This window comes from Vicia villosa, linkage group LG1, assembly GCF_029867415.1.
Source record: "Vicia villosa cultivar HV-30 ecotype Madison, WI linkage group LG1, Vvil1.0, whole genome shotgun sequence".
Lineage (NCBI taxonomy): Eukaryota > Viridiplantae > Streptophyta > Magnoliopsida > Fabales > Fabaceae > Vicia > Vicia villosa.
Window position 1 is genome coordinate 205,674,058 of NC_081180.1, and position 11,898 is coordinate 205,685,955.

Consider the following 11,898-nt stretch of genomic DNA (forward strand, 5'->3'; position numbering starts at 1 on the left):
CAGACCTGCATTCAAATCTAAGAATGTTGTCTCTTCCTCAAGGCCGTTAGAACTTCTGCACCTTGATCTGTTTGGACCAGTCAAAACAGCATCTGTCAGAGGGAAGAAATATGGATTAGTCATCGTAGATGATTATAGCCGCTGGACATGGGTAAAGTTCTTAAAACACAAGGATGAGTCTCATTCAGTGTTCTTTGAATTCTGCACTCAGATCTAATCTGAGAAGGAGCGCAAAATCATAAAGGTCAGAAGTGATCATGGTGGCGAATTTGAGAACAGATTCTTTGAGGAGTTCTTCAAAGAAAATGATATTGCCCATGATTTCTCTTGCCCTAGAACTCCACATCAAAATGGAGTTATAGAGAAAAAGAATAGGACTCTACAAGAAATGGCCAGAACCATGATCAATAAAACCAATATGGCTAAGCACTTCTGGGCAGAAGCAATAAACACTGCATGTTATATTCAGAATAGAATCTCTATAAGACCTATTCTAAATAAGACTCCTTATGAATTGTGGAAGAACAGAAAGCCCAACATTTCATATTTTCATCCTTTTGGATGTGTGTGTTTTATTCTGAATACTAAAGATCATCTTGGTAAGTTTGATTCTAAGGCACAAAAATGTTTTCTTCTTGGATATTCTGAACGCTCTAAAGGCTACAGAGTATACAACACTGAAACATTGGTTGTAGAAGAATCAATCAATATCAGATTTGATGATAAGCTTGGTCTTGAAAAGCCAAAGCAGTTTGAGAATTTTGCAGATATAGATATTGACATATCAGAAGTTGTAGAACCAAGAAGCAAAGCTCCAGAAGCTGAAAGTCTCAGAAGCAAAGAATCAGAAGATCAAGTTGCTGCATCTTTAGAGAATCTTAGAATTTCTGAAGAGCCAACAGTCAGAAGATCTTCTAGACTCACCTCAGCTCACTCAGAAGATGTGATCCTTGGAAAGAAAGATGATCCTATCAGAACAAGAGCATTCCTTAAGAACAATGCAGAGTGTCAATTAGGTCTTGTTTCTTTGATCGAGCCAACTTCTGTTGATCAAGCTCTAGAAGATCCAGACTGGATAATTGCCATGCAAGAAGAACTAAATCAGTTTACAAGGAATGATGTGTGGGATTTGGTTCCTAGACCAAAAGGATTCAACATCATTGGTACTAAGTGGGTGTTCAGAAACAAGCTTAGTGAGAAGGGAGAAGTGGTAAGAAACAAAGCCAGACTGGTGGCTCAGGGATATAGTCAGCAAGAAGGAATTGACTATACAGAAACCTTTGCACCAGAGGCCAGGTTAGAATCTATTCGCTTACTAATTTCTTTTGCCACTCAGCATAACATCACTCTGTATCAGATGGATGTTAAGAGTGCCTTCTTAAATGGTTATATAGATGAGGAAGTCTATGTCCACCAACCTCCTGGTTTTGAAGACTCTAAGTCTCCAGAACATGTTTTCAAACTTAAGAAATCATTGTATGGAATGAAGCAAGCTCCCAGAGCTTGGTATGAAAGATTAAGTTCTTTCGTTTTGGACAATGGTTTCACTAGAGGACAAGTGGACACGACTCTTTTCTGTAAAACGTCTAAGAAGGACATTTTAATTTGTCAAATTTATGTTGATGATATTATCTTTGGAACATCTAATGCTTCACTTGGAAAGGAGTTTGCTAAGTCTATGCAGGCTGAATTTGAAATGAGTATTATGGGTGAACTCAAGTATTTCCTTGGGATTCAAATCAACCAAACTTCTGATGGAACTTATGTTCATCAAACGAAGTATGTGAAAGAACTTCTGAAGAAGTTTAATCTTTCTGAAAGCAAAGAAGCCAAGACTCCTATGCATCCAACGTGTATTCTAGGTAAGGATCATGTAAGTAAGAAGGTAGATCAGAAGTTATACAGAGGTATGATTGGATCTCTTCTATATTTAACTGCTTCTAGACCTGACATTCTATTCAGTGTTTGTTTGTGTGCTAGATTCTAATCAGATCCTAGAGAATCTCACTTAACTGCTGTTAAGAGAATTCTGAGGTATCTGAAAGGTACTATTAATGTTGGTTTAGTCTACAGAAGATCTAAAGAATACAACTTAGTAGGATTCTGTGATGCTGACTATGCTGGAGATAGAATTGAAAGGAAGAGTACTTCTGGGAGTTGTCAATTTCTTGGAAGTCATTTGATCTCCTGGTACAGCAAGAAGCAAGCTACCATAGCCCTCTCAACAACAGAAGCAGAATATGTTGCTGCTGCTGGGTGTAGCACTCAAATGCTCTGGATGAAAAGTCAGCTAGAATATTATCAGATATATGAGAGTAACATTCCTATTTTCTGTGATAATACTTCTGCCATATGTTTATCTAAGAATCCTATCTTACATTCCAAAGCTAAACATATTGAGATTAAACATCATTTTATGAGGGACTATGTTCAGAAGGGTGTTCTCTCTTTGAACTTTGTGGATACAGACCATCAATGGGCTGATATCTTTACAAAACCCCTTGCTGAAGATAGGTTTAAGTTCATTCTAAAGAATATCAGTATGGATTTATGCCCAAAATGAGAAGATGAGAAGATCTTATGTAAGGGTATCTTCTGAAATGCGTTAGGATTTTATGTTTATAAGAAGTTCTGATAATGATCAATTAGAAGTTCTGATTCCGTTATTACTAACGTTTCATTATCTAAGTTGATTCAGAAGCTCTTTTAAAGCAAAACAGCTGTCACCAGTCTTTCTAGAAAATGAACACGTGTTCACTATTTTTGGACAAGCATGCGTGCAATTGAGGAGACGCCGCCCTAGGTAACTGTGCAAATCAGTTCATTTTGTCACTTTATCTCTCCTAACGTCATTTCTCATTAAATGCATATTAATGTCATGTTTTTTCTGTAATCATTTCCTTTTATTTTTTATTTTTATTTTCTTTTATTCAAACCGTTTAAATAATCCGCTTCACTTTTATTTCATCTTTTTTGCTCTTTTTCTCTATTCTTGTGTCTCTCTCTCTTTGCATTTCTCTCTCAAACCCTAGTTTTTGATCTGTAGCCAAGCACTTCGTCATGAATTCCTCATCAAGTTCCTCTAGCCCAGCAGAAAGACTCTCTTCCACTCAAATACTTCTAAGAAAGCATGGGTATGCTCCGTTGAAGACATGCACCATACCCATTGAAGATTTTGAAGTTCTGTGTGAGTCCGCTGTGGACTTTGAAAACCTAAGAGCAAATGGTTTTCAACCTGATGCAAGGATCTTAGAACAAGGATGGTCAAAATATATTGATAGATTGGTTGGACCAATTTATCCTGACCTGGTGAAGGACTTCTGGGTTCACGCAACGGTTACTCCACCTACAATCATCTCCTTCGTGTTAGGGCATGAAGTTGTAGTTACTGAAAAGTTGATAAGGAAGTTATACAACCTGGAGGATGAAGAAGGTTGCACTGGTCCTCTTCCTGGAAGAGTTAACTGGTTTCAGGTTGAACATCAAATCTCTCATGCTACCGGTATTGAATCTCATAAAACTGGTACTTTGAGGGCGTTTTATCAGGTGTGGGCTGAAATTATTCTGGGTTCTCTTCATCACAGAAAGAAGTTATTCTCCTCCTCCGCCTACACCAGTCCTGATCACAAATACACTCTCTTCTGCATTGGAAGAAGATTGGAACTCAACATTTCTCACATTCTGTTTGAAAATCTGAAGACATCTATTGTAGAGTCTAGAGATGAAGAACGTGCGAAGTGTCCTCACATTCCAAGAAATACTATTCCTTATGCCAGAATGATCTCTGATATTCTGATAGAAGGTAATTTGTTGGATTCTATAAGGACCACTGGAGCGTCCCAATTCCTTGGAGTTGTTCAAGGTCCTGTCTTCAATGGTGTTGATCTGTTCAGACTTGATCTCATCAGGAACGTAACTTCTGTTGGTACAAGCTTCCCAGATTCTGTCAAGAAGAGTTCCTGTTGAAGGCTTTGCTACTATGTTTCATTTAGAACTTCACAAGGCTGTAAAGCATTACTTGAAAGCTTTTGTTAGGACTCAATCTGCCGTTGATCCTGCGTGGATTCGTGGTAGAGTGCTTCCTTCTCTTGCTGATCTTCAGAAGAAGGATCAGAAGAAGCAAGAAGCAAAGCTGAAGAGAAAGGCTGCAGAAGAAGCTGCTAGAGAAGCTAAGAGGCAGAAGGTCACTTATGATCCTCTTAAAGTAGATTCGTTTCGAGCAATAAGAACTGGTAACTTCTCCAGGCAGGTATATCAACCACCTCCTTCTGAACCTCAAACTTCTACCCGACCGCCTCCTTCTGAACCACAAAACAACTTCACCATACCAAATCCACCTCCACCATCTCTGTCTACACCTGTCTTGAACCCTACACCACTAAATATCCATCCCCCAACTCCTTTTGATATGCCATCATCATCAATCCCCATCATAAACATACCATCCTCATCAACTCAAATCCCAGATATTCCTTCCTCCTCAATCCTTCCCATAGATATTCCATCCTCTTCAACCACTGCACCTCCACCTCCTCTATCCCATCCCCTAACTACCAGAAAATCCAACCCTTACTACCTTCTCTAGCCAGACTACAAATTCACCTTCAACCCACCTGAACCTGAACCCCATATCTACCTGGAGATGTTCAGAAATGAAGTGATCAGTAGGCTGAATCTTTTGAAGGATGCTTCCTTCCATGGTCGTGATGATGTTTCCACAAGAAACCTCTGGAGAAGCTTTCGCCAGGATTTTCAAGTGGGTGCAATGGCTGTTCAGACGAGACTAGTGGCTGCTGCTCCTGGCTATGCTGGTTATCTTCTGGAGGGTGATAATGGTATCTATTATCATCCCATCAGAAACATGAGAGTTCTTGAGGAAAAGCTGTTCACTGATGAACTTGAGGAAGCAAGAATTGCTGCAGCAATGGAAGCCAATCCTTGCAGAGATATTGTGGTCTGGAGACCTCGGTATCCAGTTCTGCTTGGAGACTTCAAGTCGCTCTTTGACTTTCTGAGGGAGAATCCTTCTGAGAAAGACCCTAGCTTGGTCATTCCAGAAGTTGCTGATCCTCTAGAAGTTGAAGGTCCTTCTGCCCCAAGGAATCTGGCTGCCATTCTCCAGGCTCTTGAGAATGGAGATTCTGAAGTGCCTGCTGCAGAATATGGAGATGCTTCTATGGAAGAAGCAGATGCTGAAGATCATCCTGCTGACAGTATTCCTGTTGAGGAAAATTAAGGTGATGATCTGACTATAGAAGCTGCAGTTCAGAATGCTATCCCTCTGGACAGAAGTTGTGAAGCTTCTTCTGATGAACCTTCTCGTCTCGCAAGGACTCTTGAAGTTATTCAGAAGAACCAGGCTGAGCTATCTTCTCGCATGGATGAGCAACGCACAATCAATGCCGAATTCCGCACCTTCATGAAGAGGCAGACTGAGAGCAACAATGGGATTCATGACATGCTGGCCAAGATCATGTCCACGCTAGGGTCATCTTAGTCCTTGAGTCTTAGTTGTTTTTCTTTGTTTGCTGCATCTATTTTCCTAGCACCCCTCTTGTACTTCTATTAATTTCTCTCTTTGGCAATCAATGAATTTATCTTTTCTTCTCTCATATTGTTTGTCTTGTTTTTCATCTGAATCTTTTATGTTTTTGATGTTATGACAAAAAGGGGGAGAAAGATGTGATAAATGATCTGATTTATTTTATCAGTTGCTGGGAGAAAGGCTCCACATTTCTAACAGAACTTGCAAAGTTCTATGTCTTTGAGTGTTTTGCAGGAATTGAAGATCCTCTTTGAAGCTCAACATGAGAAGCAGAGACATGGGGAAAAGCAATTCTGTATAGAAACAAGCTCATGGAAATTGAAGCAAGCTGAGTGCTACAAAGCTTCAAGATCAGAAGCAAGAAGGAAGAATGTTCTGATATTCTAACTCATTCTTATTCCTTATATGTTTTGATGCATGTTTTTAGTTATAAAATATGCTATGTAACATTACTTGTTTTTGCTCTGATACATAATTATATGTTCTGATACATATTTTATGTTCTGATTCATTCATGCTGACTTTTGTCGTTTAGCTTGGTCTGTAACATTTCAGGATGTAGAGATGCTCTGATGATGCTCTGGTACATTCAACAATGTTCTGATACAATCTAGCAAGCAATGATTCAAGAAGAAATTCAAGCTCTGAAGCTGTCCAATGGAAGCAAGAATCATAAGCTGAATGTTTTGAAGATCGATGAAATTCAAGTTCTGAAGCTGTCCTATGGAAGCAAGAATCAGAAGCTGTGAATGATCTGAAGATCTAAGCATATGTGATCGTCTCAAGTGAAATGGAAAATACTCAGGGAAGTCCTTTATTTATTAAAATTCTTCCAGTATTTATTTCTGGGGGAGATTATTTATCTCAGGGGGAGATTGTTAATCTCAGGGGGAGACATATTCACACACTATGTTTATATGCTTATGCTATAGCTGTGTAATTGTCTTTAGCCGTCTGATATTCTGATCGCAAATTCATATCATTTATGTATGTTTTTGACATCATCAAAAAGGGGGAGATTGTTAGAACAAGATTTGTTCTGATCAATATTCTTAGTTTTGATGATAACAAGCATATGAATTTTGTATGAGATAATGTGGTACTCTAATACTATGCAATTTCCATTTCAGGAATTATATAAAGAGTATGCACAAAATCAGCGCAAGAAGCAGTGACTCAGAAGGTTCAGCATGGAACATCAGTACATGGTCTGGCAAGACATCAGAAGATGGTCAAGCAAAATCAGAACAGTGTTCTATGAAAGCATCAGAAGAACTTGAGATCAGAAGCAGAAGCACTGAAGTTCTCATGGTATCATGCTCAGAAGCACTTCAAGGTCAGAAGACAAGAAGATGCTTTGCACCAAGCTGTTTGACTCTGATGACATTCAAACGTTGTTTACACAAACATCATATCACAAGCAAGTACTAGACTGGCAGGCTACGCTGACTGAAAAAAGGAACGTTAGAAGCTATTAAAGGCAACGTCAGTAGACACAGCGAAAACAAGGCTCGAGGTAGTTGACAAAAGAGTGAAACATTAAATGCAATGCTGTACGGATTACGCAAAGCATTAAATGCTCCCAACGTTCATCTTCTCAAGTGCCTATAAATATGAAGTTCTGATGAGAAGCTATTTTTTACGAATTCTGAATACAACACTTGCGCATTATACAGAAACGCTGTCAAATTCAAAGGCTCTCAAACTTCATCATAAAACTCACTACATTGCTGTTGTAATATCTTAGTGTGATTTAAGCTTAAACTTAAGAGAAATCACAGTTGTGATAATAGCTTTATTAGAAGCATTGTAACTCTTAAAAGAATTTGTTTACATTAAGTTGTAAGAACTAGAGTGATCATGTTGTTGATCAGTATACTCTAGAAAGTCTTAGAGGGTATCTAAGCAGATTGTTCCTAGAGTGATCAGGTTGTGATCAATATACTCTAGAAGACTTAGCAGTTGGCTAAGTGGAAAACCATTGTAACCTCGTGTGATTAGCGGATTAAATCCTCAGGTGAAGTAAATCACTCCAAGGGGGTGGACTGGAGTAGTTTAGTTAACAACGAACCAGGATAAAAATCATTGTGCAAATAGTTTTTATCTTACAAGTTTTAAAGCTACACTTATTCAAACCCCCCATTTCTAAGTCTTTTTCTATCCTTCAATATAGCCCTTGGTTCTCCACTCAGCTTAATCTAACGCTCCAGAATTGATACCTATAATATAAACCCCCAACCTAGCCACACAGAATCATAATCCCTAAATAACTAAAAATTATTTTAATTAATATATTATTTTAATTAAATCTTTTAATATAATTAATTATATATAGTAATTATTTTTTTTATAAATAAAATTAATATGTAATATTAATATTAAAAATCATAATTTGTTGTTCGTTCCGATTAAATCGATTAATCGCTATGGTCAATAATAATTTTAATTAAAATGATACTTAATTAAAATATAATTAATTTCTATTTGGTTAAATGGTTTCAACTATTTTATTAGTTGCGATGATTAACTCTTCTATTTTTCTCAATCTAATGCGTTGTTCTTTTTAATCGAATCAATCGATTACGAGGGGTAACGATACAAATTAATTCATAAAAATTATTAAAAAATAATATTATTCGTTATTAGTAATAATTAAATCAATTGATTAAAATTGGTAACGATCCAACTACTAATTTGTTAACTATGGTAATTGAATCAATTATTGCGGTTAATAGTACAAACTAAAAAAATCAGGGTTGCACGCCCAAATCCTAAAACACTTCCAAACAAACCTTTCAAATTCCTAACTCATCATAGGCTATTTCAAAAGCCTTTGAGACAAACTTTCAACCATATCAGATCAAATTCGAATCCTAAAGCGTACAACCCTTCCCCGAACTACGTAGACACTGATCCTCCATAAGGAGGTACGTAGGCACTTGGCAACAAGGCGAGTCCCCTCCCCCATAAATCTCATTTTGTCCCGATTTTATTTCTTTGAATTACAAACCTTTAATTATGATAATTTTTGCCATTTTACCCTATTAACTTTCTGTCACCTTGCTTTATATTAGCCCTATAATGCAAACCATAGGAAAGCGTTGAGGGTGCCTAACACCTTCCCTCGACCTGAATATAGTATCTTACCCTGATCTCTTAAGTGTGCGAGGTTTCCTATTCGCCTTGGTAGAATAGGTGGCGACTCTAATCTTTAATTTTTAGGGCAGGTTGCTACAGCTGGCGACTCTGCTGGGGAAAAACACTTAATGGTGAATACTATGCTCCTATAGGTTTTGGCAGGGTTTAGGTTTGGCAAATTTTTAGGGTTTGGCAAATTTTTGCCATTTTTTAGGGTTTGTGTTTATTTTCTTTTAATTGTTTGTTTTTGTTTTTTTATTTTTTTATTTGTTTCTGTAAAAATATTCTATTTGCTTTGATATTTGTATTTAATTGCGTAACTGTTATATTATATGCACTGTGGGTATATATTATATTGTTGTTAAACCTAAGCGTGGGAGTTATCCTTGAGATCAGGGGGGACTTGAATCGCCTACGAGTCTCATTGATAACTCCACTTGGAGTGGGTTGAATATTCGGAAATGTCCAAAACGAGGCTTGACTTTGTTGAGGGCAGGACTGGATAGTCAGCTGATCTCTCCGAGAACCTACCCCAAAAATTCGAACCTCATTGGATAAAATGAGTTGTTCTAAAATTCAAAGAGACAAAAAGTCTCGGAGGCTACGAACGACCCCATGAGACCCGTGTCTAGGACATACCAATGGAAAGGGTAGGCTCCCTAAAGCCGCTACGTCGAACCTATGAACCTAGGGCTTTTGTGTTTATGTGATTAAATATGAATATTATTTGTTATTATTATATTTGTTTTTTTTTTGTGTTTTATTTGTGTGCATGCATCATTCATCATACGCATTTTATCATGACTTATCCACAGAAAAATAGTAAAGTAAAAAAAATTTAAATATAAAAATATATTCTATTTGGTGAATGTGTAGGAAAGATGAGTACAAGGAAGCCCATTATCCACTTTACTGTTTCCACCCCAGATATCAAGAAACTGAAAATAATAAAGGAAAAACTACCATCAAGTGCTTTGGATAGGTTTGTGGCCCGTTATGGAGATATTTTGGATTTGCTAAAGGTAAAAGTCCAAGAGGAAGCTATCACTGCATTGGTCCAATTCTATGATCCTCCGCTTAGGTGCTTTACTTTTCAAGATTTTCAGTTGGCTCCAACTTTAGAAGAGATGGATGTTATGCTAGGATTTTCAAGGATAAAAAGGGAATTCTATACTGGTGTGGGTAAAGAAGTTGATTTCTCAGATTTGGCAAAAGCTTTGGGATTGTCCGCTACGGAGTTGAAATCTAATTACAAAACTGATGGAGATGTGCATGGGATCAAAAGATCTTACTTAGAAAATCAAGCTTTAATGTATGCTCAAAAGAAACAATGGGACATTTGCGGACATTTATTAACTCTTTTGATTTTTGGTGTTGTGTTATTGCCAAAAAATATTGATTATATTGATCCTGCCGCCATTCATGCTTTCACGTCTTTTAGGATTTTTGATAAGGATCCAACTCCCACCATCCTTGCTGACATTTATTATGCCATCCATGCTCGGTGTATGAAGAAGAAAGGGATGCTATTTTGTTGTGTGCATTTACTAAACTCTTGGTTGACTTCCCATCTCTACAAGGCTAGTTGTTTTATTAAAGAGTTGACTAGAAATGATTGGTCCCAAAAATTAAGGGCTCTCAGAGCAGATGCTATCCTTTGGTATGCAAAGAAATTAAATTCCGATAAGATTATTTATAAATGTGGAGATTTCGACAATGTGCCTTTGATGGAAACATTAGGATGCATTAATTATAATCCTATTCTAGCATTGCACCAACTAGGCCATTTTATGGATTGTGAGCCTCCTAAACTACAATTGGAAGAATTACTTTTGCATGACAACGGAAAAGGGGAGCCAAGAACCTTAAAGAAAATAATTCAAGCTTGGAGGCATGTGCAAGCAAAGAGTTTTGGGCCAAAGAATATCATTGCCAGAGAGCCTTATACTAGTTGGGTTCAAGAAAGAGTTGGAAAAATTTTGCTTCCTTTTGTTGTGGATCCCGCATACAAGCCTGATTCTCCTAATCTTGTTCCTCTATCCATCGAAGAGATAGAAGGGATCAGGGCTGCCCTAGAGGCGTCCCGAAAGGAAAAGGAACAATTAGAGCTTGATTTACATCAACTTACCAACGAAAGGAGCCAACTACGCTTTGACCTTAAAGAGAAGAACCAAGAACTCCAAGCTGTTAAGGAAGAAAATGATAGACAAAGAGGTAAGAGAAAGCGAGCTACCGAAGGTGTTCTAAGTGCTAACTCCAATTTAATTGCTAATAATGAGAGGTTGGAACAAGCAAATCTAGAAATTGCAAGGTGGAGAAGACGTTATGAAAAAGCTTCCCATGACAAAGCAGAATCCGAGAAAAATCTAGAAGCTGTAGTCTTTGAATTAACTGATAGGACTAAAGATCAAGAGGAGGAAATAAGGAACCTCAAATATGATCGTCAAGAAGCTCGCAATTCTGGACAACAAGAGCGCGCAAGGAGATTAACCACGGAAGAAGCACTTTTACAACGCACCGGGGAGTACGATAGAGCACTTCAAGCCATGGCATCACTTAGGCAAGTGTTCATAAGGCAAAGAGAAATATACGAGGCAGCCATGGATGAAAGAGATCATTGGAAGAGACTCTACACAATTGTTTCTACGGCGAATGAACATGTGAGCATGGTTCCTAAGATGCTTGAAGACTATGAAAAATGCCGCGATAATTTTGATAAGCTAGTTTTCTTGTGTAATGATTTAATACAAGACATTCCAAAAAGTTTGGCAAAGGCGGAATCATCTCCTATCATCCTTCCTAAAGAAGTCAAAGAATTTATGGAGCTTTGTAGGGATATGGTGGACAAGTTCCAAGAAGACATCCAAAAGCATTCTTAGTTTTATTTTATTTCCTTGTTGCTTTTATTTCAAGTATTTTTTCAGTTTCCATTCTCATTTGTAAACCAACAATAAAGTTGTATTTATTTCAATTAATAAAGTGTGTTTATTTTCGCATTTTTACTTATTGTTCCTATAATATTCACCAAATAATTATATATATAAAAAAAAGAGAAGAGGAAAATACATGTTAAAAAAAAAAGAAGAATATAAAAAAAAGAATATATATATATATTTACTATAATAATGTGGAAAAGACATGAACATAGCATAAGCATAACATTCATATCATGCATACATATTTAATTTCAAGGCATTAAGAAAAAGACTATCTTT